Below are 12,295 nucleotides of genomic sequence, written 5' to 3' on the forward strand. Positions count from 1 at the left end.
TTGCTAGTGGATTGATTCTTTTATTATTATGTAATGTATGTCTGTCTTCAATAATTTGTTTTCTTCTAAAGTCTTTTCCTGTTATTAATATAGCCACTACTGCAATGCAGATATACTGTATTGTATATCTTTTTCCATCCTTTTACTTTACCTATGCTGTCGTATTTAAAATATGTTTTAAATATATAGAATATAGTTGGGTGATTTAATACAATCTACTCTGTTCATCTCTAACTTTAATTGGCATCTTTATTACCATATAAATGTAAGGTAATTGTTGATATATTACAGCTTAAGTGTGCTATTTTATTACTTGTTTTCTGTTTGTTTCCTCTGGGTTTTGTTCCTGTTTCTCTTTCCTTTCATTCTTGTGGGTTACTTGGACATAGTTTAAGATTTCATTTTTTATTTATACATAGTGTTTTTGAGTACCACATTGTATAGTTCAGTTAATGGTTACTCTAGTAACCTGTTAGTGTTACCCTAATAACAGCATACATAAGTAATTTATCACAGTCTACAGCCTACATTTTATCACTTTGAGGGAACTATAGAAATCTTACTTTCATTTAGATCTCTTTACCCTTCTGACTTCTTAAATATAATCATCTTAAACATTCTTCTATACACATTGAGTATCAAAGGAGATGATGTTATAATTTTTACATCATTCATCAGATATGATTTAAGAGACTCATAAAGAGAAATGTTAATTATACTTATCACTATTTTCCCTAGTCTTTTTTTTTGGGGGGGGGGGACCAGCTAATGTTTAATTGTGACATTTTAAAATTGTACAAGTGTTTTGACATCTCCCCCCCACATAGTTCCCATCTTTAAAATGACAGAAAAACACCAACCACAGGCTTAATGGGTTTAATAAGTTTACCCCATCAGTTTCTATTTGCAACACCCAATATTCCTTTGAAACACTAGATACACTCGACAGTGGCTGACAGTAAATTTCATACCTGCAGAGTTTAAAAATTCAGGTTCTCTGAGTATTCTGTGTTGCAGTGGCACTTGTCCAGAATTGGTACATTCCTGTAGTTGGGGAACTTTAAATATACCAGTGAAAAGAGCTTTTTCTCCTTTAAGGGGAAGAAAAATCACTCCTTAGAACCAAGCAGATCTGGCTGTGAGGTCTTTCCTCCTGGCCCATCTCTTCAGGCTTAATTTTGACAGTGGAGCAAGAGAGACCAAAATCTAACCAGAATTATAAGAAACAAGACAGTGATGACTACAATGGAAGTGGCCAGGAGCAACCGGGATACTCCTTTACCTCCCACATCCAATATATGTGCTTCATGGAAAAACAACAAAAATAACAGGTCCACAAAATACAAAAGCTAGAATTACAAAATCCATTCATCCAAGGGTGGTGGAAGGCAGGAAGAAGAGGGGTAAGGGTAAATGGCACAGGGAGAAAAAGTGTTTAAATCAGCCCAGGTACAGAGGCTGGCAAATGCTAGAAAAGAGCTACAGAAAAACCTATGGTCCATTCAGACTCACAGGTGTTAAAAATCCACATATCGGTTTCAGGAAGATTGTGCCTTACATGCACTAGAGACAAAAATGCCCCAATTTTATTAAGAAATATGCAGAGGGCTCTTGGCAGAGTGGGGCCTGCCTTCCCTGGTGGGAGAGGTGAACAAGGAAAGAGCTGCACAACCTCCTCCCAATCCCATTCATCCCCTCAGGATGGCAGGTGAGTCAGTGGTCTGTAGCAGTCTTCAGTTTGGCAGGAGACAAATGTGGTAAAGGGAACTTCTCTGAAGAGGTTGAGCTACTCTGGGCAGACTGCAGGTAGATCATCTTGTGGAAGAGTCTGTTGCTTTAGAAAACTACTAAAGAGAGATCCAAGATGGCAAAGGAGTAGGTGGAAGCTACACTAACCTCCTCCCAGGACCAATCAGGAATTATAACTAAGTTGTAGATAAATCATCCTGAATAACCAAAAGAATACTAGCTGGAAAGAAACCTTATAATCAAGGACAGTGCTGAGGAGACACGAGAGGGCTAGCTGGGCTCGCATCGGCAACAGCTGCAGATCCAGAGGGATATTTCAGCAGCTGGGGAGTTCCCCCTGAGAAGTGTGTATAAACCCCAACCTGGGCTCCCCAGCATACAGGACCAGGCCTGGAAAGGAACCCAGATGACATCCAGCTGTGTAAGCAGCAGGCTTTATGGCTGCCGGGAAGAGACAACTGGAGACTCAGAGAGCCTCTTAAAGGAACGACACACAAAATTTTGTTTCAGCTGCTTACCCTGGGCTCTGGCAGAGGGAGGGCAGAGTGGACTATAGATACTTGAGAGTCTGGGGTTGGTGGCTCTGGGGAGAGAACTGAGGGGAACAGCTGCCAGGATCCCTGTGCCGAGTCATTCCTGATATCTTAGAAGCCATCTTGCCCAGGCAGACCACCCCCCCTCCTGAGGGAAAGCAATAGCCCTGCCCACAGGAATTACTCTGTCCCACCCTGTGGTGCTGAAGCCAGGCTAATGATTACAGCTGGAGGCTATATCACTGATGAGTTTTAAGATGGAAAATACAAAGAAGCAGCCAAAATGGGAAGACAAAGAAACAGACCCCAAACGAAAGAATGAGAATTCTCCAGAAGAATTAGATGAAATGGAGGCAAGCAATTTATCAGATAAAGAGTTTAGAGTAATGATTATAAGGATACTCAACAGGATGAAAAAATATATAGATACCATAAAAAATGACCAGTCAGAAATAAAGAATGCAATTTCTGAAATAAATAATGCATTGGAAGGAATAAACAGTAGGTTAGATGAACCAGAGGATTGAATCAGTGATTTGGAAGATAAGGTAGGAAACAACACCCAAGCATAGCAGCCAAAAGAAAAAAGAATTTTTTAAAAAAATGAGGAGAGCTTAGGAAACATTTTGGACAACACGAAGCATAACAACATCCACATCATGGGAATACCAGAAGGAGAAGAGGGCGAGCAAGTGACTGGGAACCTATTTGAAGAAATAATGACTGAAACCTTCCCAAATACGGTGAAGGAAAAAGACAAGCAAGTCCAGGAAACTCAGAGACTCTGAAACAAGTTGGACCCACACAGGCCTATACTAAGACACATCATAATTAAAGTGAAAAAGCTTAAAGACAAGGAGAGCATCGTAGAAGCCACAAGAGAAAAACACAGGTAGTTATATACAAGGGAGCACAACTTATACTGTCATGTGATTTCTCAGCAGAAACATCTCAGGCCAGAAGGGAGTGGTCTGAAATACTCAAGGTGATGAAAAGCAAGAATCTACAACCAAGGCTACTATATACAGCAAGGCTATTATTTAAAACAGAAGGAGAAATAAGGAGCTTCCTAGACAAGAATAAGCTAAAGGAGTTTGTTAACACAAAAGCAGTACTGCAACAAATGTTAAAGGGATTGCTTTAAGAAGAAAGAGGAAAAGAGAAAAGAAAAAAAAACAGAGGAAAACAGTCTAACAATAAAATGGCACTAAGTATGTATCTATCAACAATCATCTTAAATGTACATGGCTTCAATGCTCCAACCAAAAGATATAGGGTAGCTGAGTGGATAAGAAAACATGCCCCTCATATATGCTGCTTCCAAGAGACCCATCTCAGATCAAAAGATACACACAAAATAAAAGTAAAGGGATGGAAAAGATATTTCATGGAAATGGAAAAGAACAAAAAGTTGGGGTAGCAGTACTTATATCCAACAAGTACACTTCAAAGCCAAGGCTATAGTAAGAAGCAAAGAAGGACACTACATAATGATAAAGGGAACAATCCAACAAGATTATACAACTGTAGTAAACATTTATGCACCTAACACAGGAGCAGCTAAATACACAGTCTGGCAGAAGTAACACCAGCTTGAGTGTCATTGGTAGGGTAGTAATATGGGTGCAATAATTTATAGTTTTAATTTGAAAATTTCACCTAAAATGTTATATAGTGTGCTTTAGTGTGATATTCTATTACAGAATTACATGCTTATGATTTCATAATAAAAAGGGAGCATTATTTGTGATGGACCCTGTATGTAAAAGCCAATCTTGATGGACATATAGGGAGAGATCAACAGAAATGCAGTCATAGTTGGGAATTTTAACACCCCATTGACTTCAATGCATAGATCTTTCAGATAGAAGACCAACAAGGAGACAGTGTCATTAATCAGCACACTAGATCAAATTGATTTGATTGATATCTTCAGAGCATTTCATCCCAAAGCAGCAGAATATGCATATGTTTTATGTGCAAATGGAATGTTTTCCAGGATAGAGTACATGTAGGACAGAAAACAAGTCTCAATGAATTTAAGAAGATTGAAATCATATCAAGAATCTTCTCTGACCACAATGCTATGAAACTAGAAATCAATTGCAAGAAGAACATTGAAAAACATGCAAAGACGTGGAAGCTACATAACATGTTATTAAACAATGAATGGGACAACAATGAGATCAAGGGAGAAATCAAAAGATACTTTGAAACATATGAAAATGAGGACACAACAATCCAAAATCTGTGGGACACTGGGAAAGCAATCATAAGAGGGAAATTCATAGCATTAGAGGCCTATCCAAAAGAACAGGACAAAGCTGAAATAAACAATCTTACTTCATACTTAACGGAACTTGAAAAGGAACAACAAACAAAGCCCAAAGTGAGTAGAAGGAAATAATAAAGATCAGAGCAGAAATAAACAAAATAGAATCCTTTAGAATGATACAAAAAGTCAAAGAATCCAAGAGCTGATTCTTTAAAAAGATAAATGAGATTGACAAACCTTTAACCAGACTCATGAAGAAAAAAAGAGAAAGGACCCAAATATATGAAATCAGAAAAGAAAGAGGAGAAATAACTGACACCAAAGAAATACAAAGTATCATAAGAAAATATTATAAACAGCTATATGACAACAAACTGGACAAGCTGGACAAAATGAATAAATTCCTAAAACACACAATCTTCCAAAACTAAATTGGGAATAATCAGAGAATCTGAAGAGATAGATTGCACCTAGCCAAATTGAAGCAGTAATCAAAAAACTACAACAAAGAAAAGCCCTGTACTGGATAGCTTCAGAGGTGAATTTTACCAAACATTCTCAGAACTAACACCCACTCCTCTCAAACTATTTTAAAAAATTCAAGAGGAAGAAAGGCTCCCAAACTCATTTTACAAGGCCAGCATTATCCTAATCCCTGCAAAGAGAGGAATTACTGCAAATAAAGACACTGCAAAGAAAGAAAATTATAGGCCAATGCCCCTGATGAACATAGATTGTAAAATCCTCAACAAAATAGCAAATTGAATACAGCAATGCATCAGAAAGATCATACACCACGATCAAGTGAGATTTATTCTAGGAATGAAAGGTTCATACAATATTCCCAATCAATAATGTGATTCACCACGTAAATAAAATGAAGGATAAAATGATGTGATCATATCAATAGGTACAGAAAAAGCACTTAATTAAATCCAGCACCCATTTGTGATAAACACTCTCAGCAAAATGGGAATAGAGGGAACATACCTAAACGTAATAAAAGCTATATGCGACAAACCTACTACCAGCATCATACTCAAAAACTATAAGCGTTCCCCTTAAGATCGGGAACAAGACAGGGATGTCTCTTTTCACTTCTTACTCAACATAGTACTAGAAATTCTAGCTGGAACAATCAGACAAGAAGAAGATATAGAAGGCCTCCAAATGGGAAAGGAAGAAATAAAACTGTCTTTACTTGCAGATGACATAATCCTGTATATAGAGAACCCCAAAGATTCCACCAAGAAAGTACTAGAACTGATAAATGAATTTAGCAAAGTAGCAGGATACAAAACTAATACCCAGAAATCAGTTGCATTTTTATGTGCCAATAATGAACTGACAGAAAGGGAAATTAAGAAAACAATCCCATTCATAATTGCTTCAAAAAGAGTAAAATACCTAGGAATAAACATAACCAAGGAGGTAAAAGTCCTGTACTTGGAAAAATATAAGACACTGAAAGAAAAGAATTGAAGAAGAAAATAAGTGGAAGCACATAACTGTTCATGGATAAAAGAATTGACATCATTAAAATGTCCATACTACCCAAAGCAATCTCTAGATTCAATGCAATTCCTATCAAGATTCCAATGACATATTTCACAGAACTAGAACTAATATTTCAAAAATTTATATGGAATCACAAAAGGCCCCACATAGCAACAGTAATCCTGAGAAAGAAGAACAAAGTTGGAGGAATCAAACTATACTATAAGGCCATAGTAATCAAAACAGCACGGTACTGGCATAAAAAACAGACACATAGATCAATGGGACAGAATAGAAAGCTCAGAAATAAACCCACACTTTTATAGCCAATTAATATTTGACAGAGGAAGCAAGCACATAGAGTGGGCTAAAAATAGTTTATTCAATAAAAGGTTTGGGAAAATTGGACAGATACATGCAAAAAATGAAACTAGACCACCTTCTACAACACATAGAAGAAGAACAAATTCAAAATGGATCAAAGACTTAAATGTTAGACCCAAAAACATAAAAATCTTGGAAGAAAACATAGGCAGTAAAATGTTGAACATTTGCTCATAGCAATTTTTTATCGGATATATATCCTCAGGCAAGGGAAACAAAAGCAAATATAAACAAATGAGACTACATCAAACTAAAAAGTTTTTGCACAGCAAAGGAAATCATCAAAATAAAAACACAACCCACAGTATGGGAAAACATATTTGCTGATATATCTGATAAGAGGTTAATATCCAAAATGTATAAAATACTTACAAAACTCAACACTGAAAAAAAAACAACCAACCAACCAAATTAAAAAATGGGCAAAAGACCTGAATATACATTTCTGCAAAGAGGATGTACAGATGGCCAATAGACATATGAACATATGCTTAACATCACTAATCATCAGAGAAACGCAAATTAAAACCACAATGAGATACCATCTCACAGTTGACAGAATGGCCATCATCAATAAATCAACAAACAACAAGTGCTGACAAGGATGTGGAGAAAGGGGAACATTTTGGCATTGTTGGTGGGAATGCAGACTGGTGCAGCCACTGTGAAAAACAGTATGGAGATACCTCAAAAAATTTAAAATGAATATGCTTTTTGACCCAGCCATCTCCCTTCGGGGAATATACCCAAAGGAACCCAAAACACTAATTCAAAAGAACATAAGCACCCCTATGTTCATTCGTGCATTATCTACAATCGCCAAGATATGGAAACAGCCCAAGTATGTACCAGTAGAAGAGTGCATAAAACAACTATTAGATATTTACACAATGGAATTCTGTTTGGCTGTAAACAAGAAGAAAATTTTACCCTTTGCAACAGTATGGATGGATCTGGAGAACATTATGCTAAGTGAAATAAGCTAGTCAGAGAAAGACAAATACCATATGATTTCACTCATATATGGAATCTAGTGAATAAACTGAACTAACAATGAAAATGGGGATGGACTCATAGATGGAGAGCAGATGATAGCTAGTGGGAGAGTGGTTAGGGGGTGGAGGGATTGAGGTAAAATGAAAAAGGACTCAGGACATGGACAACAATGTGGGTATTGCTAGGGGTTTGGGGTATATGGTGACTAAATGGTAATAAAAAAATACAATAAAGATTAAATTTAAAAAATAAAAGGAAAAGAAAGAAGAAAAAAACATCAAGGAGAAAAGACGCAACTGATAAAGGTGAGCTTTTCCAGGGGTGTTTGCTTCACTGGAACTGATAATGAATAAAGGAAAGGGAAAAGTGAAGAGGCAGCCACTGATAATGTATGAGGACTGCATTGCTGTGAGGAAAGGCAAGGGCAAACCAAATCCGAAGTAGTAAGGCCAATTCCTCTCTATGTGTGAGAAACACTGGTACATTTCAATTTCTTTATTGAACCAATGACATTCAAAACAGTATAGTGAGTAGAGAAGGGACATATGCAGGAGAATAACCCACAGATCAACAAGGTGGATGGGGAAAGAGACACACAGACATCCTCTGGATGAAGAAAAGAGCCTGAAGCAGAAGGTTGAAGAGCAATGTCAGCAATGATTTTGCTAATACTAGGGATTGGGTGAGGCTTCCTTTCTGATACCTCAAATGCCAGATTAGCTATATCTTGAAACCAAATGTAATTCACAACTTTGCTAAGCACAAATGGGAAGCACCCAAAGAGCACTGACAATTGAGGGTGAGGAAGAATTCCAGCCATGACCAAACATCTCCATGTAGAGACGGATCACCAATAATTTGGGCAGTTACAGACTGAAGTATAAGAATAAACTGGATAGAACAGGAGGAGACTGAACAAGAATACTCCACCATTCCAAGCGCTGCACTGGAAAATTCCACTAACAATAGTGGCTCACTCTCTTGTTTCCTGTCTATGCTCACCGCTCTCCTTTGCACCAGTGACACTACCTGCCCTTCTTCAACGTTGCTCCTCTCTCTTTTGCTGAATTCGAAGATTAAACTTTGAGATGGTACAAATTCCCCAGATGGAGTCTTTGATTCCTCTGGCAAGGTTCTGGAGAAAGGTTTTGACACTGTCAGCCATCTCTTCACCAACCAAACTACCAACTACATAGAGGACAGTGAAGCATCCCAAAATCTTTCACCATGAAGAACTTCTCAGCTCCAAAACCTGGCTCCAGCCTGTCCCAGCTGGTCCCCTAGTCCACTGCAGGCTGATCATATCCTTCTCCTCCGATTCCTGCTGCTGCCTGGGGGCTTCCATGGCTAAGGCCACTGCACTGCCCTGGACATGCCCAGGCCACGTGGGTAGGTGGGAAGTTGATGGGTGCTTACCCCAACTGCCTAGGGCAGAGGGGATGTTACCTAGTCTTAATTTCTTATTTCCTTTATGAAATTTCAAGGGTTTTTTTCTGTTATTTTCTTTCTGCTTAGTGAACTTCCTTTAGCCATTTTTTTTTAATACTGGGATTATTATCAACAACGTGTTTTAGCTTTTGTTCATCTGAGAATGTCTTGATTTCCTCTTCATTCTTGAAGGATATTTTTTGCCAGATATATAATTTTAAGTTGACAGTTTTTTATTTCAGCACTTGAAAATTGTTATGCCACTTCCTTCTGCAGGAGCCACTCCATGGTCACTGAAAAGAAATCTGTTATTTGAAGTGATAGTTCTCTATAAGTAGTGTGTCATTATTGTCATTGTTCTCAAGAGTTTTTTGCCTTTTAGTTTTTAGGAGTTTAATTATGAAGTTCTTGGCATGAATTTCTTTGGATTTTTCCTGTTTGGTGTTTTCTTAGATTCTTGAGTCTGTAACTTTGTGATTTTGCCAAATTTTGAAAAAATTCAGTCATTATTTCTTGACTAATTTTTCAATTTCACTCTCTCCTCCTTTTCTAGGCCTCCAATGATACAAATGTCTCTTTCATTGTTGTCCCACAAGTCCCTGAAGGCCTACTCCTTATACTTCTCCTCTTCCTCTTTCTTTTTTAATTTATTTTCTCTCTGTTGTTCAGATTGCCTGAATTTTATTGATATGCCCTCAAGTTCATTAATTCTATCTTCTCTCATCTCCATTTTACTAATTAGCCCTTCAGTGAGTGATTTTATTTTTGTTATTTTATTTTTCAATTCTATAATTTAATTTGTTTTGTTTATAGTTTCTATTTCTTATCTGAGATTTTCTAGTTATTTTTTTAAAGAATGTCTGTAATTGCCTGTTGAGCTGATATCACCCTGATGGGGGAGTGGGAACCTGCTTGGACCTTTGACACTTCTACACAGAGGAATCAGAGGATGCCCATTTGTTTACCTGGGACTGGAGGTGGGGGGCATGAGATGGAATATGACCTTTGCACTTTACCTAGATGAAACCATAAAAGAGGGGTGGCTTTTATTTTGGTGTTCACTGTAGTAAGATGGAGATTTTCAAGAAAGTTTTCTTTCATTTAGTCCACTTTTTCCACAGTGCTTTGACTAGTGGGGAAATGCTTTTATTGAAGTTTTTTGTTTTTGTTTTTGTTTTTAACTATACCTGTTGGCAGATCCAGCTTGGAGGCTTCTGCAGCATCCTGTCTAGGATATATAGGAGTCAATAAAAAAAGAGCACAGGGAACTCGCTGCTGTGTTACTCCTCAAGTTAGTTATGTTATATTATATCCAGGCTTTGTTTGTTTCTACAGCTTGCTTTTTGAAATTTTTCTTTTAAAGATTTTATTTGTTTATTTTTGGACAGAGGGGAAGGGAGGGAGAAAGAGAGGGAGAGAAACATCAATGTGTGGTTGCCTGTCATGCATCCCCCTGCTGGGGGACCAGGCTGGCAATCCAGGCATGTGCCCTGACTGGGAATCGAATCAGTGACCCTTTGGTTCATAGGCCGGCACTCAATTCCATGAGCCACACCAGCCAGGGCTGAAAAGTTTCTAATTGTGGTAAAATACACATAATGTAGAATTTATCATCTTAACCACTTGTAAGTGCATTAAATATTGTTAAGTATATTCACATTGTTGGGCAGTGTGCAGGCTTCTTCATTGTAAGAGGGAGGACCTGGGAGGAATGAGACTATTATCCATCTTGTTTGGAACCAGAAGTGTCCTATGTTTTCCTTGCTATTCTTGTATGCTTACATTTCCATATAAATTTTAATATCAACTTGTCTAGCAGCATTAAAAAGCTTGTTGACATTTTTAGTCAGGATTGCATTTGATATTTATAAACTAAATTAGAGAGAACTGACATTTTTATGTTGTTAAGTCATTCTGTTCGAGAGCAAAGAACATTTGTTCAGGTATACTTTCATTTGTTCAGGTATACTTTCACATCTTTATGGAGGTTTTTTTTTTATCATTTGCTTCATAGAAGGGTTTTTTTTTTAAATCCTCACCCAAAGAGGTGCTTATTGATTTTAAAGAGAGGGGGTGGGAGGGAGAGAGAAGGAGAGAAACACTGATGTGAAAGAGAAATATCAATCAGTTGACTCTCGTATACACCCCAACCAGGGACTGAACCTGCAGTCTAGGCATGTGCCCTGACTGGAATTGATCCCACAACCTTTCAGTTTACCAGACAATGCTCTAACCAACTGAGCTACATTGGCCAGGGTTTTCATAGAAGTTTTACACATGCTTGTTCTGTTTCTTCCTAAGGATGTAATTTTCTTTGTTATTTTTGTAAGGAGGAGTTTTTTTTAATCTATTGTGTGTGTGCTCTCTCTGGTTGTTTGGGTACATAAAGTAAGTAAGTGACTCTCAAATCTTTATCTCCAGACTGTCACTTGAGCTCCAGACCCAGATTTGTAACAGTTTATCCTGCCTGCTTACTTGGCTAGCCCTCTCATACCTTAAATTCAGTATATGAAAGGATCAATTTCTCTTCTTTTCTGCTCACCCCAACCCTCACTCCAACAATACCAATATTCACCAGAAACTGGAGATATTTCCAACTCATCCTTTCACACCCGATCAACAGCTAATTGGTCATTCAGTCCTGATTCTGTAGCATTTTAGAAGCTGTCATCATAGAAATCCCCATGTTAGATGGAATCATTCATATATATGTGAAATAAGTATATATGTGTATGTATGTATGTATGTATGTTATCACCTCCTTTCTAAAATCATATTCTGTGCTTGTTCATCATCCACCTTGAACCCTGAACTCATGACTCTTTCCTGGACTGCTTTTTCATCTTACAATGATTGTTTCCCACATGTCTTTGGACTTTTAATGGGTTTCTCCTACAGCACAGTTCTGGCCATGGCTCTACAGGTTTCAGTACACACAGACTGAAGGCCAAATTTCTTTGCTTAACATCTAGGGCATTTTCTGACCTGACCCTAGTCTTCCTCTCCCGCATTATCCCAGCTACTCTTGAGTGGGGAGGAGAGAGAGGAAAAGAAGTAGGCAAAAAAGGAAAAGAAGGAGGATAAGGAGGAGGATGAAGAAGGGGCAAGAATATGCTAGCTTTCCAAGACCTGTATCAACATTAGTTGTGGATAGTTCCTTCCTGCTCTATCAGTGGGGGTAAAGAGAAATGGAAGCATCAGCATCTTAGTAGGAACGCCGTCGGTGATCATTACACCATGCTGATGAATAAATATGAATACAATAAATTTGTATTCATGTCCATTGATGTTAGTCACGATTAATATCAATGGACATGAATACAAATCAAAATCTAGAATACTGCCTCCTCCATGAACCCCCATAGGGCATTTCTGTTTTTTTAAGGTATTGGTTGCTTGTACCCTTGTGGTATAATTATTTTTTAGAAGGTTG

The 12,295-nt window shown here is 37.7% G+C and overlaps 1 protein-coding gene and 1 pseudogene across 3 annotated transcripts in view; one reads left to right on the plus strand and one right to left on the minus strand.

The window, feature by feature from the left end:
- Positions 1–12,295, plus strand: part of MAMLD1 (mastermind like domain containing 1) — a 138,616-nt gene that overhangs the window by 24,057 nt on the left and 102,264 nt on the right. The window lies entirely within an intron of this gene.
- LOC112296249 (etoposide-induced protein 2.4 homolog) lies at positions 7,625–8,599 on the minus strand (annotated as a pseudogene).

The sequence above is a fragment of the Desmodus rotundus genome, chromosome X (assembly GCF_022682495.2).
Source record: "Desmodus rotundus isolate HL8 chromosome X, HLdesRot8A.1, whole genome shotgun sequence".
In the NCBI taxonomy this organism is placed as follows: domain Eukaryota; kingdom Metazoa; phylum Chordata; class Mammalia; order Chiroptera; family Phyllostomidae; genus Desmodus; species Desmodus rotundus.